The sequence below is a fragment of the Ovis aries genome, chromosome X (genome assembly GCF_016772045.2).
Source record: "Ovis aries strain OAR_USU_Benz2616 breed Rambouillet chromosome X, ARS-UI_Ramb_v3.0, whole genome shotgun sequence".
Lineage (NCBI taxonomy): Eukaryota > Metazoa > Chordata > Mammalia > Artiodactyla > Bovidae > Ovis > Ovis aries.
Genome location: NC_056080.1, coordinates 625,164 through 646,113, shown reverse-complemented (window position 1 = coordinate 646,113; position 20,950 = coordinate 625,164). Strand labels below are relative to the sequence as shown.

Genomic DNA, 20,950 nt, shown 5'->3' with positions numbered 1-20,950 from the left:
AGTCACGTGGTTTGGGGAAATCTTGTTAAAAACCCGTCAGTTTTTTTGGGAGAGGAAAAAAAATATCTCGCGGCTGCGTCTCCTGCAGCCTCCTCAAGGCCTTTTAGTCTAGCGCTGCAAGTGCAAGCCGGGCGTCATAAAAAAGGAAAAGATTAGCAGAACCCGTTTCCTATCCGGGAGCTCCTCGCTCTATTTATGTGTCTCTCCCCACTCATTGCCCTTCTGCAGAGAACACTTTCCCCGTCCCCTGCCTTCCCCTCTCCACAAAGCATCCCTGCACCACGTGCCGTCTGCCCTCCCCCACCCCCACCCCCACCCCCGCCTGGCAGAAGCGGCTTCTGAGTCGCTGTGAATGCCAGATTGTGGGGGGACCCCCCTCGCCTCACCCCGGCTGCTCCAGTGCCCTCTGCTTCTACCAGGCCTGCTTGTCCTGGGACTGGGGTTTGTCCCCCGCCCTGAGGGGCTCCCCAGAAACCCCCATGCCGACAGCAGCAGCGTGGGGGGGCATTGCAGCGTGTCCCCGCTTGGTTATCCAGACTTCAGAGTCCAGTGCCCACGGCTCTGAACAGCTTGCTTATTTGACCCTTTCGCTTCCCTGGTGGCTCGGATAATCCGCCTGCAGTGCAGGAGACCCAGGTTCGATCAGGAAGATCCCCTGGAGAAGGCAGTGGCAGCCCGCTCCAGTACTCTTGCCTGGAGAATCCCCGGGGACAGAGGAGCCTGGTGGGCTGCAGTCCCCTGGAGAAGGCAGTGGCAGCCCGCTCCAGTGTGCTTGCCTGGAGAATCCCCAGGGACAGAGGAGCCTGGTGGGCTGCAGTCCATGGGGTCACAAAGAGTCAGACACGACTGAGCACACACACACACACACACACACACACACACATGTCACTATCCATCCACACACACACACATGTCACTATCCATCCACACACACACACACGTCACTATCCATCCACACCACGTGTTCATCTTCCCAGACTGAAAGTCTGTACCCGTTAAACACCAACTCCCCGTCCCCCCGCCGTCAGCCCCTGGCCCCCAATACGTTGTCTTTGTGCATCTGAGTATATTGTAGGTGCTTACAAATGCTGGCATCACACTGCATTTGTCCTGTGTCTGCTGCTTTTACTTGATATCATGTCCTCAAGGTTCTCCCCTGTTGTAGCAGGTGTCAGAATTTGCTGCCTTTTTTTTTTTTAAGTGCTGAATCCTATGTCATTGTATGGAGAGACCTCATTATATTTATCCACTTATCTGTGGATGGGCATTGTGGCCCCTTCTGCCGGAAGAGGGGTGGTCTCCGATCTCTGGGCTGTAGACCGGTACCTCTGTCTGATCAGCAGTGGCATTAGATTAGAAATAAAGTGAGTAATAAATCTCATGCACTTGAATCATCTCCAAACCACCCCCCACGCTCCCACCTCACCCCCTTTGTGGTCTCTGGAAAAACTGTCTTCCGTGAAACCGGTCCCTGGTGCCAAAAAGGTGGGGATCGCTGCTTTATATACATTTTTTTGGCTGTTGGGACTGCTCTCCATCTGAGTGTACGAACATCTCTTTGAGATCCACTTTTGGTTCTTTAACGTGTGCTTTTTGAACACGATCAGTTGAGTCGCTCCATCATGTCCGGCTCTTTGCCACCCGGTGGACCACAGCACACCAAGCTTCCCTGTCCATCACCAACTCCCGGAGTTTATTCAAACTCGGGTTCGTGGAGTCGGTGATGCATCTCATCCTCTGTCGTCCCCTTCTCCTCCCGCCTTCAATCTTTCCCAGCATCAGGGTCTTTTCCAGTGATTCAGTTCTTCGCATCAGGTGGCTAAAGTATTAGAGTTTCAGCTTCAACATCAGTCCTTGCAGTGAATATTCAGAGCATGACCTAGCAATGGCTTTCACCACTGCCATCATTGCAAAGTAGCCGTGGGTGTCTGCGGTGTTTTTTAAAGTGTCTGAGACATCTGAAAGCTGATCTGAAAATGCCTACAGGGTCCTACCAGTTAGAATCTCAGGCTGTGCAGTTTTCACGAGGGCCCTTTGCCTGTGTTTCTAATGCAGTTACCTATGGAGTTTCGCAAAAGGTGAAGGAAAATAATGTTCGTGCTTTTCCCCAGCCCCCATCCAAGTTCATGGATGCCCTTGACCTGTGGCCTGCGGGTCCATTCCAGTGTGGTCTGCAGACCGGGGTTCCCAGGACGCACAAGGGACTTGCCTCCTCTGTTCACTGCGGGCACTGGTACCTCTGCCCTGGTAGCTCCAGCTGGTATCCCAGCTACGGAAAATGCTTGCTCAGCTGTGGGACAAGGTTCCGTCTCCCCAACTCATGTGTTCATTCATCACAAATAGCTTGGTCTGCGCTGTGTGCTTCCCTGGGTGCTTGGGGTGCCTGTCAGTGACCCAAGAGGGGAGGAGTGAGCAGGCGTCCGTCCTGAGATTGACTGGATCTCAACAGTGATGAGAGTCACGGGGAAACGCAGGCGGCCGTGAAGACAGTCTCCTTCTTAGTTGTGCTGAGAGGAGAGCATCTTAAGGTAGGACCGGAAGGACTGGAGTGAACGCATGCCCGGCCAAGGAGCAGCTTGTGCAAAGGCCCTGAAGTTGCCCGGAGTGGAGGTGTCCAGGGAGAGAGGGGAGGGACTGGCCCCTTTGCCGGGCGTCTGGAGACTGACTTAGAAGTTAGTTCTGTCCTGTGAGTATTGAACAGTAGCTCGGAAGGGAATGCCAGGTTGATGTCCGCTCTGGCTTCTCAGTGGAGAGAGACCTGGAGGAAGTCAGGAAGGGAAGTGCGTTGAGCGATGCTGCCTGCTAGAATATTTTGCAGGGGTGTTTCCTTGGCCCGGGGCAGGTGGCCCAGGACACAGGGAAGGGAGGGGGTCGGTTAAACAAGACTTTGGAAGTTCGTTAGATGTCTTAGGTAGACTCAGTTGGTTAAAGAAGCCCCCAGGAGACTCAAGTTCGATCCCTGGGTTGGGAAGATCCCTTGGAGGAGGGCATGGCGACCCGCTCCAGTGTTCTCGCCTGGAGAATCCCATGGACAGAGGAGCCTGGCGGGCTACAGTCCATGAGGTTGCAAAGAGTCAGAGACAGCTGAGGACAGCATCTTGAGTTCTGCCACCTTTCTCCTCCCTTTCGTTTTCCTGCCACGGCAACCCACGACGACACGATCCTTCTTAATGCGTTTATATTCCTGTCTTACGGTGCCTTCCTTTTAAATCTCTTTGAGACTCGAGGGCACAGCCTTAGCTTTCCTGGCTTTGAGTGTTTAAGATCCAACCCATATTTTACTGAACGTAATGTAACGTTCTTTTCTTCTTCTGGGTCCTGCGTTCCTGGGTGTTTGCACACGTTTCCTGATGAGCACAGTGCAAGCATCAGTCTAACTTGTAAGAGAGGACGTTGTGGGGACCCTCTGAGCTGGAGCGTCTGTTCCTGGAGTTTCCCTGGAGTCTCTAGACTCGCGGGAGGGGGGTAATCATTGTTATATAAGAAAGCGTTCTCAGTATTTGCATTTATAGAGTTTGCTTTTTAAAAAAGAAACTATCTAAATTTTCATGGAAAACTATCTGGATTTTCGCGGAAAAATTATATAGTCTCCCGAGTGGTGTTTTGCCTTTGGTTCTAAGAGCTGGTTGTGAACAGGAGGAAATAACCCCTCTCGTCTGTAATGTAAATGTGTTGGTCTTTATAGCGTATATGGCACGTAAGATGGTACCAACCGGGCCACCGTTGTCGGTGGTTATGTACATCCGCTGTTTTGGAAATCAAATATTTCGGTGTTCATGCACTCGGTATTTTTCCTTATTTGTTGGAGGGGGTGTATCACTGCTATATAAGGAGGCCTTCTCACTATTTGCATTTATAGAGCTTGCTTTTTAAAAAAGAAAAATTATGGAAAAATTGCATAGTCTTCCCAGTGGTGTCTTGCCTTTGCTTCTGTCCTAAGAGCTGGTTGTCAGCAGGGGACGTAACCCATCTCGTCTGTAACGTGAGCGTGTTGGTCTTTATAGTATATACGACACGTAAAGCAGTGCCAACCGGGCCGCCGTGTCACTTTCGGAAATCAAATGTCTTGGGGTGCGTGCACTCTGTATTTTTCCTTATTTGTTTGCACGGGGAAAATTATTATTTTTTTTCTCCAGAGAGATTTTGAGTGTAAACAAGTCCCGATCCTGCTTGAAGTGCAGGCTGTCTTGGCTCCCCCCCCCCCCACCCCCCTCTTTTTTCTGCCCGAGAGGGTTAAGACTTAAGCACCGGGTGATGTGAGTGCTCAAGGTGATGTTCTTGCCTTATTTTTCCTTCTAGGCCCGTTTCCTGTGGAAGAAGTAAGAGTGATGAGTGCAGCTGTGGGCAGCGTTCAAAATGAAGGGGTGTATGTGTGTGTGTGTGTGTGTGTGTGTGTGTGTGTGTGAGAGAGAGAGACTCAGAGAGAGAGGGAAGACACAGTCTCTCTTTGTGTAGCGCAGCCAGCTCTGCGCAGAAGTCTGGCTCAGGGAACTTTCCTGAACTTCTCTGGCCGTGCATTTTGCGGGGAGAGGTTAGAGGTGAGTTCAAAGTAAGCAGAGATGGCAAAAGAGGCCATGTGCTGTTAGAGATGACACCTGTGTCTTCCCCCATTCCGTGTCTGGGTGCTCCGTGACTGGTAGGTTTCAGAGTCGGTCAGAGTATTTATTAACCGGGAGAGAAACATGGGTGACTGTCCGGTCCGGTCTATCCTGGGTTCGGATGTGGAGCTTGGGGAGCGTGAGGTGGCCTCCTGGGTCCCTCACAGGCAGCACTGGGGCCCTGTGTGGCCCCGGGTTCCTGACTTCAGGGGTGGTTGACCTCTGTCTGTGGAGGGCCAAGCCGTACCTGTTTCGGCCGTGGAAGTTCCCACGGTCTGTGTTTCCTTCTGTCTGGAGTCGGGACGCAGCCCCAGACCTGTGTGATGAACTAAATGTGGCTGTACCTAGTCAAATTCCATTGACCTCCAACTTATTGTAAACGGCACGGTTTCATGCTTTTTTACGGCTGTGTAATATTCCACTGGGCGTACATCACATCTCCTTTATCCATTCATCTGTCGATGGACACTTAGCTTGTTACTATGAGATGGCTGGATGGCATCACTGACTCGATGGACGGGAGTCTGAGTGAACTCCAGGAGTTGGTGATGGACAGGGAGGCCTGGCATGCTGTGATTCATGGGGTCACAAAGAGTTGGACACGACTGAACGACTGAACTGAACATGTCTTGGCTATTGTGAATAGTGTTGCTCTGAACACTGGGGTACGTGTATCTTTTTGAATTACAGTTTTTGAGTTTTTTGGAGATACACCAGGAGAGGAATTGCTGGGTTGTATGTGAGTTTCAGAGGTTGGGCTTTTGAAGAATGAGTGTAACTGAGAAACACACCAGCCAGTACCTCTGAAGAGGTTGTGTGCACTTCTTTTTCAGATACCGTGGTGTTTTTAATGTCAGAGAGGGAAAAAAGGACCAAAGACAACGTTAGTTGTACAAGGCCCTTTGAGAAAAACAACTGTTCACGTCTCGTGTGTGCACGGCTAAGTCGCTTCACACATGTCCGACTCTGTGTGACGCTATGGACTGAAGCCCACCAAGCTCCTCTGTGCATGGGGTTCTCCAGTCAAGAACACTGCAGTGGGTTGCTATTCTCTTCTCCAGGGGATCTTCCCGACCCAGGGGTCGAACCTGTGTCCCTTACGTCTCCTGCATCAGCAGCTGCGTTCTTCACCACTAGCGCCACCTGGAAAGCCCGCTTTACATCTCATCACGGCTCTATTAACTGCTGCTGCTACTGCTAAGTTGCCTCAGTCGTGTCCAACTGTGTGTGACCCCATAGACGTCAGCCCACCAGGCTCCCCCGCCCCTGGGATTCTCCAGGCAAGAACACTGGAGTGGGTTGCCATTTCCTTCTCCAGTGCAGGAAAGTGAAAAGTGAAAGTGAAGTCGCTCAGTCATGTCCGACCCTTAGCGACCCCATGGACCGCAGCCCACCAGGCTCCTCCGCCCATGGGATTTTCCAGGCAAGAGTACTGGAGTGGGGTGCCATTGCAATGTGACTTAAATAACTCACCATAATCCTTTTACCCTACATTTAGTCACTAACCCTACACTTGCGCTAAAGCAGTTTTGGCTGGAAGTATTTCGGTTCATTTTTGTCATCAGCGAAATTTTCTGTAAGAGGCTGGATGGTGGGTATTTGAGGATTTTTTGACGGTATGGTATCTGGATGTTGCGTGTCAAAAAGTGGCCATTGGTTGTGTAGACAGATGATGGGCAGCCAGTCACTGTAACGTCTTTCCCCTCCCAGGAGTAAGCTCTGTGCCCATAAGCAGCAGCTGCCCCCTCCCCTCCCCTCCACCCAGCCTCCCCAAACCTCTGTCCTGCTGTCTGCATATGTGACTTGGACCACTCCAGAACGTCACTGTGTTTGTCTGTTCGTGACGGCCTTTTTTTTTCCAGCAAACATCACATCCTCAAGGTTCCGCCGTTATGTAGCGACTGAAACTCTTTTCCTTCGTTATGACTGAATAATACTCCACCGTACTGTATACCAGTAAGTACGTTACTGAAGTAGATTTTCTTTGGTTATTTAGAGTCACTGTAGCTCACCACAGTTCCCTAGGGATTGTCTTAATGAAAGGAAGGCTTAGGAACACGCAGTCTTTCCCATTTGAAGGTCAAGGAGGTCTTGAGAGGCCCTGGAGCTCACCTGCCTATGAAAGTACACGTTGCCTGGTGTTGGAGTCCTGAATCGGGGAAAATGTCTGTGAAATAGAAGATAGGAGGGGTCATCGAGGCTGCTTTTCAGTCACTCAGTCATGTCCAGCTCTTTGCAACCCCATGGACTACAGCAGGCTGGACTTCCCTGTCCATCACTATGTCCCTGGGTTCACTCAGACTCACGCGCATCGAGTCGGTGCTGCCATCCAGCCATCTCATCCTCTGTCGTCCCCTTCTCCTCCCGCCTTCACTCTTTCCCAGCATCAGGGTCTTTTCCAGTGAGTCAGTTCTTTGCATCAGGTGGCCAAAGGATTGGAGCTTCAGCTTCAGCATCAGTCCTTCCAATGAATATTCAGGACTGATTTCCTTTAGGATGGACTGGTTGGATTTCCTTGCAGTCCAAGGGACTCTCGAGTCTTCTTCAACACCACAGTTCAAAAGCATCAATTCTTTGGTGCTCCGCCTTCTTTACGGTCCAGTTTTCACATCCATCCGTGACCACTGGAAAAACCATAGCTTTGACGCTATGGTCCTTTGCTGGCAAAGGGACGTCTCTGCTTTTTAATGGGTTGTCTAGGTGTGTCATAGCTTTTCTCCCAAGAATGATAACCTGTATTGACCAGGCTCTCTTCATTTGCTCACCCAGGAGTTTTGCGGCCCCCTGAGAAGGTGACCCAGTTCTGCAGAGTGGGTCTCCTGGGAAGCTGACTCTGGGTGGGGGGTTGGGTATGCGCGAAGTTCAGGCTGGGGGTGGGACCCCCTTTGGGATCAGCAGCTGTGGGTGGGAGAGGAGGAGGAGGCCAGTTTAGGAGGAAGGGGTAGCCGGGCATGAGGAAGCCACATGGCTTCAGGTGACCCCGGTGCCAGCATCACCCACTCCTGTCAAGAGGCCTTTGCAACCGTTGCCTGCCCACCGACTGTTATTCATTGGGGGCATGCGTTGAGCTCAGGGCCACTCCCGGCAGTTGGGGGGTTCTTTGCAGCAATGATTGCCTCTGTTATACCAGTAACGTATGTTGTTGGCCTTTCCCTGGAAGCCATCATCTAAAAATACCGAGCCTAGAAGTTCTTGGATGGTTTTGCTTTTTATTTGCTTTCTGTGTGCGCACGTGTGTGCTAAGTCGCTTCAGTCGTGTCCGACGCTTTGCAACCCCATGGACCATAGCCCGCCAGGCTCCTCTGTCCATGCGATTCTCCAGGCAAGGATACTGGCGTGGGTTGTCATGCCCTCCCGGACCCAGAGATCCAAACCTGCGTCTTCTGCGTCTCCTGCATTGGCAGGCAGGTTCTTTACCACGGGCACCACCTGGGAAGCCCACATATCAGGATATGACTTGCTGAAATTCAGTCATGAAGGAAGTGCTGGGAGCTAGATTCTGGCAGGGCTGTGTGTCACGGGAAGGTACTTCCAATGGCCCGTTTTGAAAAGCAGTCTTTACTGGGACACTTGGTCACATCCATTGTTTATCCTGAGACTTTCTTCCCTGGGGGCAGAGCTGCGTAGTAGCAACGGAGACTGTCCAGACCATGATGTTGAGGATATTTATCATCTGGTGGGAGACACGGACCACCAGTGCTGTGAGAAATGTGTACAGCTTTCTGGGACGCAGAAGGTAAAGGCGGTCTCTTTGTTGTTCTTGGGTCTCTTCCAGTTTTACTGAGAGCTGATTGACATACGGCGCTGTATAAGTTTAAGGCATGTAGTTTAACGGTTTGATTTCTATACATCATTTTAATCATGACCACAAGAAGTTCAGTGAAAATCTATCATCTATAATTGATACAGAGGCTTCCCTGATGGTTCAGTGGGTAAAGAATCCGCCTGCAACGTGGGAGAGCTGGGTTCGATCCCTGGGTTGGGAAGATCCCCTGGAGAAGGGCATGGCAGCGCACTCCAGGATTCTTGCCTGGAGAATCCTGTGGACAGAGGAGCCTGGCGGGCTCGTGTCCAGGGGCTCACAGAGAGTGAGACTGAGGTACTAAACAGGCAATAGATAGCCAAAAAGGAGAAAAATATTTTTCCTTGTGATGAGAACTCTGATTTGCTCTCTTAACTGTCATGTGTAACATACAAGCAGTGTTCATTACAGTCACCATGGTGTACGTCACATTCCTAGCACTCATATAAAAACTGGAAGCTCACACTGAACGACCGCCTTCATTCACTTCCCTCGGCCCGCCCAGCACTCGTCTCTGGTAACCAGAAGTCTGATCTCTTTTTCTGTGACTTTGATCGTCTGTCTGATTGATTTTGAAGTTGCAGTTGACCTGTAGAGCCGGGTCTCTTCCAGGCGCAGAACATAGAGATTCAATATTTCTGTACGTTTGGAAACGATCCCCGGGGTAAGTCTGTAGTTACCGGCTGTCACCGTGCAAAGGGGTGACGTTATTACTGACTGTAGTCCCTGTGCTGTGTGTTTCTCATGCCTGTGACCCACGTATTTTTGTCACGAAGATGTGTACCTCTTCAAGACCATCCCGAAGAAAAAGAGATGCGAAAAAGGCAAAATGGTTGTCTGAGAGGGTCTTACAAATAGCTGAGAAAAGAAGAGACGCTAAAGGCAAAGGAGAAAAGGAAAGATATACCCGTTTGAAGGCAGACTTCCAAAGAATAACAAGGAAGGGATAAGAAAGCCTTCCTCAGCGGTCAATGCAAAGAAATAGAGGAAAACAATAGAATGGGGAAGACTAGAGATCTCTTCAAGAAAATTAAGAGATACGCAGGGAACATTTCATGCAAAGATGGGCTCAAGAAAGGACAGAAGTGGTATGGACTTAACAGAAGCAGAAGATACTAAGATGAGGTGGCAGGAATACACAGGAGAACTATTCAAAAAAGATCTTCATGACCCAGATAATCACGATGGAGTGATCACTCATCTAGAGCCAGACATCTCGGAATGTGAAGTCAAGTGGGCCTTAGGAGTCATCACTACGAATAAAGCTAGTGCACGTGATGGAATTCCAGTTGAGCTATTTGAAATCCTGAAAGATGATGCTATGAAAGTGCTGCAGTCAATATGTCAGCAAATCTGGAAATCTCAGCAGTGGCCACAGGACTGGAAAAGGTCAGTTTTCATTCCAATCCCAAAGAAAGGCAATGCCAAAGAATGCTCAAACTACCGCACAGTTGCACTTGTCTCACACTCTAGTAAAGTAACGCTCAAAATTCTCCAAGCCAGACTTAAACAGTACTTGCTAACATCTGTTGGATCATCGAAAAGGCAAGAGAGTTCCAGAAAAACATCTATTTCTGTTTTATTGACTATCCCAAAGCCTTTGATTGTGTGGATCACCACAAACTGTGGAACATTCTTCAAGAGATGGGAATACCAGACTACCTCACCTGCCTCTTGAGAAATCTGTATGCAGGTCAGGAAGCAACAGTAATAACTGGACATGGAACAGCAGACTGGTTCCAAGTAGGAAAAGGAGGACGTCAAGGTTGTATATTGTTACTGTGCTTATTTAACTTATATGCAGAGTACATCATGAGAAATGCTGGGCTCAATGAAGCACAAGGTGGAATCAAGATTGCCAGGAGAAATATCAGTAACCTCAGATATGCAGATGACATCACCCTTATGGCAGAAAGTGAAGAGGAACTAAAAAGCCTCTTGATGAAGGTGAAAAAGGGGAGTGAAAAAGTTGGCTTAAAACTCAACATTCAGAAAACTAAGATGATGGCATTCGGTCCCATTGCTTCATGGCAAATAGATGGGGGAACGGTGGAAACAGTGGCTGACTTTATTTTTCTGGGCTCCAAAATCACTGCAGATGGTGACTGCAGCCATGAAATTAAAAGACACTTGCTCCTTGGAAGAAAAGCTTTGACCAACCTAGATAGCATATTAAAAGGCAGAGACATTACTTTGCCAACAAAGGTCCATCTAGTCAAAGCTGTGGTTTTTTCCACTGGTCATGTATGAATATGAGAGTTGGACTGTGAAGAAAGCTGAGCGCCAAAGAATTGATGCTTTTGAACTGAGGTGTTGGAGAAGACTCTTGAGAGTCCCTTGGACTGCCAGGAAGTCCAGCCATTTGCGAGGCTGAATTTCTAACTGGTTGAAGGAAGGTCCCCGCCAAAGATGTGATGCTTCCAGATTCCCGTAGGAGTGGGTACTGGAGTCTGTTGTGTCTGACTATCTACCCCAAACAGTCAGAGCCACACTGGTCCCAGGGCTCAGACACCCCGCCCTTGGTTGCAGGCACTACGTATCCTCAGCCGCACCAAACAGTAACATGAAGGGCTTGGGAGACTCTGGGTGGTGACCTGTAGGAAACCTCGATTCCAGAAGCTTTTCCTGTTCCAAGCGTGGATGAAGAGGTTAATGTCTGGCAACACAGTGAATTAAAAACACGACCCAGGACACAATAGGAAAAGCTCATCAATGTGGGGAAAGCATTTATGAATTCTTCCCCTCTTAGAAGACTTAAAAAGCCTTAAAAGGGTGATTCTGAGAAAAGCAGCACCAGAAGGATCCCGTTTATAGTGTCTTTCCAATGAACGTGTGTTTATAAGCCAGATGTTTTCCTTAATGGAATGAGGTGGTCTTTCCTCTCCTCCTCGTCCGTTTCTTTTGTTACATAAATAGCTTCTGGGTCTGCTTGACATTGTGGGTTCACCAAGTCAAGCAAGATTTGTTTTATTACCTAATGATTTTTATTGTGTGTTCCAGCTTGCCTGCTTCTAATAAATTGGCAGAAATTAAGAGTTTCCTTAAATTTTGCCAGCAGGATTTAAAAGCAATTAAAGCAAATTCAGTTATTACATTCAAAATTATCGTCTGGGTAAATTATACTTTAAAATTCAATTTATACTAAATCCTGCACTTTAATGAACAGACCACATCACAGATATTTTATGTTCTTACATTATCCACGGCTTTAAAGCAGTAGAACAGTACTCTTTTTTTTTTTTTTTTAAAGTGCTATATGTTTTTCCTTCCCCATCCTTTCAAAAGTATTTATGCTTTTTTTCTTTCAATATAGAGTGAGAAAATCCTACCGGCTTCTGAGTTTTAAGGAATAATAGTTTGTCTTTCCGTCACAAATATGCATGTATCTGGCTTGACTTCAGCTTATGAAATCTTAACATGTAACCTTAGGAGAACGTCTCTGGAAGTGTTCCCAAATGTGTCTATTTTTGAATGGCACATTTTCGTCTTTCACCTTCATTCGTACCTTCTGGTCACATTTTTAGATGTATTCAATTATAGAAATAGCTCCCCTTCTCAAAGGGCCTCTCACTGGCTTAGCGGTAAAGAATCTGCCTACCAGTGCAGGAGACCCGGGTTCCATCCCTGGGTCGGGAAGATCCCCTGGAGAAGGACATGGCAACCCACTCCAGTATGCTTGCCTGGAGAATCCCACGGACAGAGGACCCTGGCGGGCTACAGTCCATGAGGTCACAGAGAGTTGGACACAACTGAATACCTAACACCAGAGACCGGTTGAACTGGCCCAGGTGCAGCCCAGTTTTAAGAATGATAGTGTATGTTGAAAATGAAATTAAAAGACGCTTGCTCCTTGGAAGAAAAGCTATGACCAACCTAGACAGCGTGTTAAAAAGCAGAGGCCTTACTTTGCCAGCAAAGATCCGTATGGTCAAGGCTGTGGTTTTTTCCAGCAGTCATGCATGGATGTAAGAGTTGGATCATAAAGAAGGCTGAGCGCCAAAGAACTGATGCTTCTGAACTGTGGTGCTGGAGAAGATTCTTGAGAGTCACTTGGACAGCAAGGAGATCCAACCAGTCCATCCTGAAGGAAATCGGTCCTGAATATTCATTGGAAGGACTGATGCTGAAGCTAAAACTCTGATACTTTCGCCACCTGATGCAAAGAACCGAGTCATTGGAAAAGACCCTGACGGTGGGAAAGACTGAAGGCGGGAGAAGGGGACGACAGAGGATGAGATGGTTGGATGGCATCACCGACTTGGTGGCCATGAGTTTGAGCAAACTCTGGGACTTGGTGATGGACAGGGAGGCCTGGCCTGCTGCAGTCCCCGGGGTCACAAAGATTCGGACAGAAACGAGTAACTGAACAATCAAGTGTGTATTGAGCACTTGGGAGGTCTGAGAAGTTTGGTGGCTTCTGCGTATTCCTTCTCTCGGGGAACCCTAGTAACGACCTTCCTCTTATGATCCCATTATACAGGTGAGGAAAGAGAGGCTTAGAGAGAGGAGCGGTCTTCTACCCAAACACATCTGTTGTTCTTATTTATAGGGGACCGGCGGCCTGGGCCCAGAAGGGTCGTGAACTTCCTTTCCTACTGCTTTTTTTGTCCACGCGTTGGAGCAGCAGAGAGCCTGATAGAGCGGGTGTTAGGCGGCTCTGACTGCCGTAACTGAGGGCTGCACGCTGGGCTTCTTGAAGACATTGCTTCCTCACTGTCCTGCAGGCTGGAGTCAAGAGATCCAGGCGTCCTCGGGGCTGGTTTCCCTCCAGGCTTCTCCCCTTGGCGTGTGGATCCTGTCTCCTCCCTGTATGCTCACTTGATATTTATTCCCTCTGTGTGGGCGCGTCTGCGTCCTGATCGGTTTCACTCTTAACAAGGACACCGCTCGTATGGGAGCCGTGCCCACCCTGATGATGTCGTTTAACTGAATCACCTCCCTTTTTTTTTTAAGCACCGGTCTTCACCTCCAGCCACATTCTCAGGTCTTGGGAGGTCGGGGTGTCATCATCTGAGTTTTGGGGGAAGACACCATTCAGTCCCACGAGGGTCAAGACTTGACGCAGGCGTGTTGGCTGTGTGAGTACCTGCTTCCTTTCCGTGCTCCTTGGGATAGTTCTCTCTATTCCTTATTTTATATCCATGCATTCTTCTCCCACTGCCCTTTTTTGTGGTTCCCCTTAAAGTTTTTCTTTAATTGGAGGGTAATTGCTTTACAATGTTGTATTGCTTTCTTCCATAAAACAGCGTGACTCATCATAACTCTGTATATATCCCCTCCCTCTCGAGCCTCCATCCCTACACACCTTTCTTAAGTAGCAGTTTTATAGACAAAATTTCTTTTTCCATTTTTGAAATGGAGATATAACGGACATATAACCAGGCAGATTTTCTGATTAGTATATAGGAACTTTAAAAGGAAAATATTAAAAGGTGAAGAAAAGGTTTTACCTAAGAATTAAGAAACATGGACCTAGACAATCTTTGGCTTAAGGAGACAAATCCAAAGGGAAATTTTTGTTGCTTAAAGGCACTAAAGAGGAGATAATGTAAAAACTAAAACCAATGACCTAGCAAAGGCTGTCCTGAGAAGAAAGTTTATGACCTGTTACAATTCTCTTTTAATTGGAGAAATAAGGCTAAAAATAAGTGAACAAAGGATTTCTCTTAAAAAACTAGTGAAATGACAATAAAACCAACCAACCAAACAAAAATCCCTTGTAGTCTGTGTGTTACTAGCTCGGCCGTATCTGACTCTTCTGTGACCCCATGGGCTGAAGCTGCTAGACTCCTCTGTCCAGGGGGTTTTGCAGGCATGGATACTGGAGTGGGTTGCCCTTTCCTCCGCCAAGGGGAATCTCCCCGGCCCAGGGATCGAACCTGCCTCTCCTACATTGGCTGGCAGTTTCTTTTACCGGTCTTGCCCCTGACTGGTGTTTACACGAAATTTTGTTGAAGCAAGCAGTTCTGCTCTTCAGAAAAGTGTTCTGATGTGAGGGAGCTAGATGAGGAAAACAGTTGTGGAAACGCTTTGCTTTCCTTCTGCGTGAAAATCTTCAGTGAGAAGACGTGCTTCCCCGTTTCAGGTGTTGAGAAAATGCAGTTTTCAGGTTCTGACCCCCAGAGAAGGGTGTCCACGTGCTCTGAATTCCTCCCTGGACATTCCAGATGCTCGTTCAGTGACCCTCGGGTCAGGACAGTTTCCAAGGCATAAATGGACTGCCTCGCACACAGTTAGACCCAGAGTAAGGACGTGGTGACGGTTTGGTATTTATGCGGTATTGTGAGAACATGAAGGTGGGGCGGGTGCTGAATTAGCAGCCCAGAAGGATTGGGTTGCCAGGAGTTCAGACAGCGTCTCTGCCTCTGGCTGTGATACTCGGGGGGCTACGGTTGAGTTCAGTGACGGTGCCGCATCTGTTACTTGTTTAGGAATCAGTTGTTGCTTAGCCTCTTTGTCATGTGCAACTGTTTTGCAGCCCCGTGGACGGCAGCCCACCAGGCTCCCCAGTCCATGGGATTCCCCAGGCAAGAATGCTGGCGTGGGGTTCCCATTCCCTTCTCCAGGGAATCTTCCCCACCCAGTGATTGAACCTGTGTCTCTAGCGTTGGCGGGTGCCGTGAGCAACCAAGGAAGCCCCTTAGAAATCCGTAGACCATCATTAATGCCTAATGCTTAGCACTAATGAAAACATGCTTTATAATCTTACTGTTTGGATATAAATAAGTTGTTGCTCAGTCGCTCAGTCGTGTCCGACTCTTTGCGATCCCTTGGAGTACACCACGCCAGGCCTCCCTGTCCTTCACCATCTCCCAGAGTTGGCTCAAATTCATATCCATTGAGTCGGTGATGCCATCTAACCATCTCATCCTCTGTCATCCTCTTCTCCTCTTGCCTTCAGTTTTTCCCAATCTATATAAATGTGCACGTGTAGTCGGTTGCTAAATTGTGGACTCTCTGTGACCCTATGGACTATACTCCGCCGGGTCCCTCTGATCACGGGATTTCCCAAGCAAGAATACTGCAGAGGGTTGCTATTTCCTCCTCCAGGGAATCTTCCTGACCCAGGGATAGAACTCCGGTCTTCTGCATTGACAGGCAGATTCTTTACCACTGAGCCATCTGGGAAGCCCGGTCTATATAAATAAGTATGTCTGTATAAATAAGTCTCTATATAAACTCTTTATTTAGGCGCACCTCTACATTACTACTGTGAAAAGAGTATTTAGAGGGAGCTATTTTATTGCAATTATGGGCATGGGAGGTTTTAAAGTGATGTAAATTTAACAGACCAGCAAGAGCATTGGGATCTGGAGGCATGAATGTTTAAGGTCCTATGGTTTATTCCCCAAGTGTTTTTGAATGATTCATTTTTTACATGGGTTGCCATTTCCTGCTCCAGGGGATCTTCCCGACCCAGAGATCGAACCACGGTCTCCCCCATTGTAGGCAGACGCTTTACCGTCTGAGCCACCAGGGAAGTCACTCTTTAACACAGAATGACTTGAAATTGATTGGCCTGGATTAGCCAGTACGTGCCTCAGGACTCGTGAGATACCCAATTGTGGCATGTTTGTTAAGGAACTCTTGACGACATGAAGTGCTCAGTAATGGGTGTTCTTATCCCGTGAGATGGTTGGATGGCATCACTGACTTGAGGGACCTGAGTTTGAGCAAGCTCCAGGAGTTGACGACGGACAGGGAGGCCTGGGGTGCTGCGGTCCACGGGGATCGCAAAGAGTATGACACGACTGAGCAAGTGCACCGAACTGAAGTGATCCTGTGACGGGTCCTCGAGTGTCCTCTCTGTTTGAAGAGTACCGTCTGCACGAGGTATTGCAGTGGTTATTGTGTGGCTGTTACATAACGCTTGTCACATTCTCAGTGTATGGGGCAGCCCTTGTCTGGCCAAACGTGGGAATCGCGCACTCTTGATCACGCGGCTGTTGGTGTCCTGTTGCCAGTGACCGCAGCAAGTTAAGTAAGCCCCATTCGGCACACACAGGTAACAATTATGAAATAATTTGCAAGAAACCCGAGCGTACATGTTGACCCGGCAGCGTGGTTCGCGTCGCCATAAAAGCAAAGGGCAGCTTGCCCACCACCGTGGTTCATTTAACCTCGCCGAGAAGCAAGCATACCTACATACTGAAATGACGTGGCAGTCACAGGCTGCTTGTTGAAATTCACCATAACGACCCTTTCCGGCTATCGCACGGAGGCAATGACTTTAATTTCTCTTCTGCTTGAAGGATGAGAGCCATCTCCCTTGGAACAGAAAACTCAAGTACAAAAACTGTTCACAGATGTCTTTCTCTTAGGTTGATTCTTTCTGGAGTAGTTTTGAGCCTCTCCTCTCTCTGCCTCTCTTTCCTTCTCAGTCTTGACGTAATTAATTGCTCAAAGGTCAGTCCGCTGATGCCTTCCAGAGTTACCAAAGGCCTTTGAAGCGATCCTTGGGAACTCGCTTCAGCGTGGGGGTTCAAAGCGCTGACTCTGAGCAGAGGTCAGTGTGGGGGCCTGGCGGGGGTGGGAGTCTCAGCGATCTTGGACGTTCCACCAGTTGACACATGTACTGTCTTGCCTGATCTGTGTGTGTTGGGGCCAGAAACGTCCCGCTGTCCGTGTTCGGGGGTGTGGAAGACTTTGCTTTCGATTGTACCTCACTTTCCAGCACTGTGTCGTGGCGGTGGTTGGTGGTGGTTTAGTTGCTAAGTTGTGTCCAACTCTTGGGACCCCATGGACTGTAGCCCACCAGGCTCCTCTGTCCGTGGGATTCTCCAGGCAAGAATACTGGAGTGGGCTGCTGTTGCCTCCTCCACGGGATCTTCCTGACCCAGGGTCTCCTGCACTGCAGGCAGGTGCTTTACCGCCTGAGCTACGAGGGGAAGCATACAGTAGGTGCTTACTAAGTCCCTGGGGAGTGACTGGAAGGATGACCTTGACCAGCCTGTGGTGAGCACTATGTTGTGAGAGGATTCAGCTGTGTTGAGGACCATTAACCTTAGATCTTTGTTAACTTTATTTTTTGTTTTCAATTTAAGAAAAAATTCTGGTTTTGGCTGCACCATGTGGGGTGGGGGGTCGACTCCTCCGCAACGCTTGTATTGGAAGCGTGGAATCCTAATCACTGGACCACCAGCCCGGGCAGGCGTCGATCCTTGTTGGTTGATGCTGCCCCTGACCTTGAGGACTGACTACCCGGAAACCTGAGACCTTTGAATCTGTTCAGGGTGCTTTGCCTTAGTCCCTCTGCCCTGCTGTGGCAGTCTTAGTACCATACGCTTCTTGCTGTTGTTGGGTCCCCACAGAGCACTCAGGAGAGTTGTGTGTGCTGTGTGCAAGGTTCTTATTAGCTGTCTATTTTATACATGGAATCAGTAGTGTGCAGGTGTCCATTTCATCGTCACAGTTCCTCCCACTCCCATTCTTGGAGGTTTGGTTTCCTTTGCCTGTCTTTTCCTTTGTTGTTGTTGAGTTGCTAAGTTGTGTCTGACTTTTTGCTACCCCCATGGAGTGCAGCATGCCAGGCTTCCCTGTCCCTCACGACCTCTCAAAGTTTGCTCACACTCATGTCCATCGAGTCGGTGATGCCATCCAAACCATCTCATCCTCTGTCGCCCCCTTTTCCTCCCACCATCAGTCTTTCCCGGCATCAGGGTCTGTTCCAGTGAGTCGGATCTTTGCATCAGGCGACCAGAGTATTGGAGCTTCAGCTTCAGCATCAGTCCTTCCAGTGAATATTCAGGACTGATTTTCTTTAGAATGGACTAGTGTTATCTCCTTGCAGTCCAAGGGATTCTCAAGAGTCTTCTCCAACACCACAGTTTGAAAGCATCACTTCTTCGGTGCTCAGCCTTCTTTATGGTCCAGCTCTCACATCCACACATGCCTGTTGCGACCCCGTGGACTGTAGCCCACCAGGCTCCTGTGTCCATGGGATTCTCCAGCAAGAGTACCGGAGTGGGTTCCCATACCCTCATCCAGGGGGGTCTTCGTGACCCAGGGGTCGAACCTGTGTCTCTTACCTCTGCCTGCGTTGCTAGGTGTGTTCTTTACCACTAGTTCCAACTTCTTCGTGGAGAAGGAAATGGCAACCAGTCCAGTATTTTTTTGCCTGGAGAATTCCGTGGACAGAGGAGCCTGGTGGGCTACAGTCAGTCCCTGGGGGTCACAAAGAGTTGGACGCAACTGAGTGACTAACACACACTGACCTTTTTTGACTATGCAGCCTGTTGGGCTGCAGTCCATGGGGTTGCAAAACAGTTGGACATGACTGAGCGGCGAAATACCATAAACCGGCTGCCTTAGAAGACGACAGAAACATCTTTTTCTTGGTCCTAGAGGCCGGAGGGGGCCACGTGTTGCAGGCGCATTTGTTGGCTGGTGAAAGCCTGCTTGCTGGTTCGTAACACGATCATTTCCTTGCTATGCTGTCGCTGCTGGAAGGGCTGACAGAGCTCAGTGGGATCTCATTCATAAGGGCACGCCCGCCCTTCTTGAGGACTGCACTCTCAAGTCCCGTCACCTCCCACAGGCCCCACCTCCCAAGTTTAATCATCACCTTGGGGGGCGGATTTACATGCACCACGGGTTTTGGGGGAAACACAACCATTCAGTTGTGGCAGGGATCAAATAGGCAAGAGACGTCTTTGATGATGGCCTGTCAAGTATGCCCTCTCATGAGGGACACGCCCGGTAGGCTAAGACGAATGGAACCTGTTAATTGCGTGGCAGAACCGGTTCCCCGATTCACAGGTCAGGCGAGGAGTTGTGCAACCTTGCCGTGCTGGTGCTTCTTGGTGATCAGGGTGAGAACAGCTCTTGAATTCAACTTCGGATAGTCTTGTAGAAACGAGAGTTCTCATTCTTTATTTTTACTGGAAGCGGGGGGTTGCATTTTATTAATTTGTTTTTAATTGAGGTAGTGTTGATGAACAATACTATGTAAGCTGAGTTTAAAAAAGACAAGGGTATCGGGAATAGCTCCTTCTTGCTGTCTTGGGGCGATCACACAACAGATGAGGGACGTGTGCCTTGGTGATAGTGCTGGAAGGTCACTGGAATTGGAGACGGTGATGTGTGTAAGTGTGGTGGTGTTTGCTCGGGGCTCCGCACGTGTGAGACATCTCAGTGAGGACCACCGATCAGGGCGGACGCAGGTCCAAGGCAGGATGGAGCAGGCAGGACAAAGTGGGGCCATTTGGGTGGTGCTCGGAGGTGTTTAAAGGGAAGCGGGGAGCTTGGACTTTGAGAGGGTGACTTTCATGGGGTCTTGAAGGCCCATGCTTGGAGAATGGAACGTACTGCATAGAAAGAGGGGAGACCACCAAATGTTGTTGTTGTTTTTTCCACAGAGAAACGGGCACACCAAAAGCTGTACCTAAAGTATATACAGTGGAATATCACTCAGCCGTATATACAGTGGAATATCACTCAGCCATAAAAAAGAGTGAAGTTATGCCATGTGCAGCAACACGCACAGACCTGGGGACTGTCCTGCTTGGTGAAGTGAGTCATTCAGAGAAGGAGAAATCCGGCATGACATCCTTTATATGAGGAATCGAAAAAGAAACGATGCAGATGAGCTTATTTACAGAACAGAAGGAGACTCTCAGAGAATGAGCTTATGGCTACCAGGGGGAGGGATGGGGGAAGGGACAGTCAGGGAGTCTGGGATGGACATGGACACACTGCTGCATTTAACAAGGAGAACCAGCAAGGACCTGCTGGACAGCACAGGGGACTCTGCTCAATCCTCTGTAATAACCTTATGGTCCCCAGGGGGAAGGATGGGGGGAAGGGATAGTCAGGGAGTTTGGGATGGACATGGACACGCTGCTGCATTTAACAAGGAGAACCAGCAAGGACCTGCTGGACAGCACAGGGAACTCTGCTCAGTGTCATGTGGCAGGCTGGATGGGAGGGGAGTTTGGGGGAGAAGGGATACATGTATATGTATGGCTGAGTCCCTTCGCTGTCCACCTGAACACATCACATCATTGTTAACTGGCTATACTGCCGTATAAAATAAAAAGGTAAAGAAAGATCACTGTACATGAGGAAAAAATGATCTGAGAGTAACGTGTACATCGAGTTGGTGCCTGTGTTTCTGTGGGCTGAGTCCATGTACCCCCATCGTTCCCTAAGCTAAGCCTGTTTTTACATGTTAAAGAGCTGTGGAAGAGGAGTGAACAGCCACACGTAACAGTCCGTGTGTGATCCCTAAAATCTGCGATACTTGTTATGAACGCTTGGCCCTTCACTCAAGTAGTGCCAAGCCCTGCTGGGTTGGAAAGGACAGGATAACCTGGTTTTTCCTATAATAAGAGGAGGTTGAGCTCGTGTGTAGTTAGCTAAGGGCAGGGGTCCTTTGGAACTAGAGAAATGAGGCTGGAGACTGGCCCAGGACAGGTAGGGGAGGGTGGAATCAAGAAGCTATTTTGCAGGGAGCCTCTCTGCGAAAGTGTTAGTCGCTCAGTCGTGTCTGACTCCCTGCAGTTCCATGGACTGTAGCTCGCTGGGCTCCTCTGTCCATGGGATTCTCCAG

General features: G+C 49.1%; 1 protein-coding gene across 18 annotated transcripts in view; it reads left to right on the top strand.

The window, feature by feature from the left end:
* The window catches only part of LOC101119116 (transducin beta like 1 X-linked), a 248,917-nt gene that overhangs the window by 37,808 nt on the left and 190,159 nt on the right, over positions 1 to 20,950 (top strand). For 4 of the 18 annotated variants that reach the window (XM_060407543.1, XM_060407538.1, XM_060407544.1 and 1 more), the window contains exon 2: positions 6,461 to 6,554. The exons of 10 other annotated variants lie outside the window; for them this stretch is intronic. The gene's annotated coding sequence lies outside the window, so the exon portion shown is untranslated. Of the gene's footprint in view, positions 1 to 6,460; positions 6,555 to 19,757; positions 19,912 to 20,950 lie in introns of all 18 variants that reach the window. 4 more of the 18 variants (XM_060407545.1, XM_060407539.1, XM_060407532.1 and 1 more) reach the window with 2 other exon arrangements.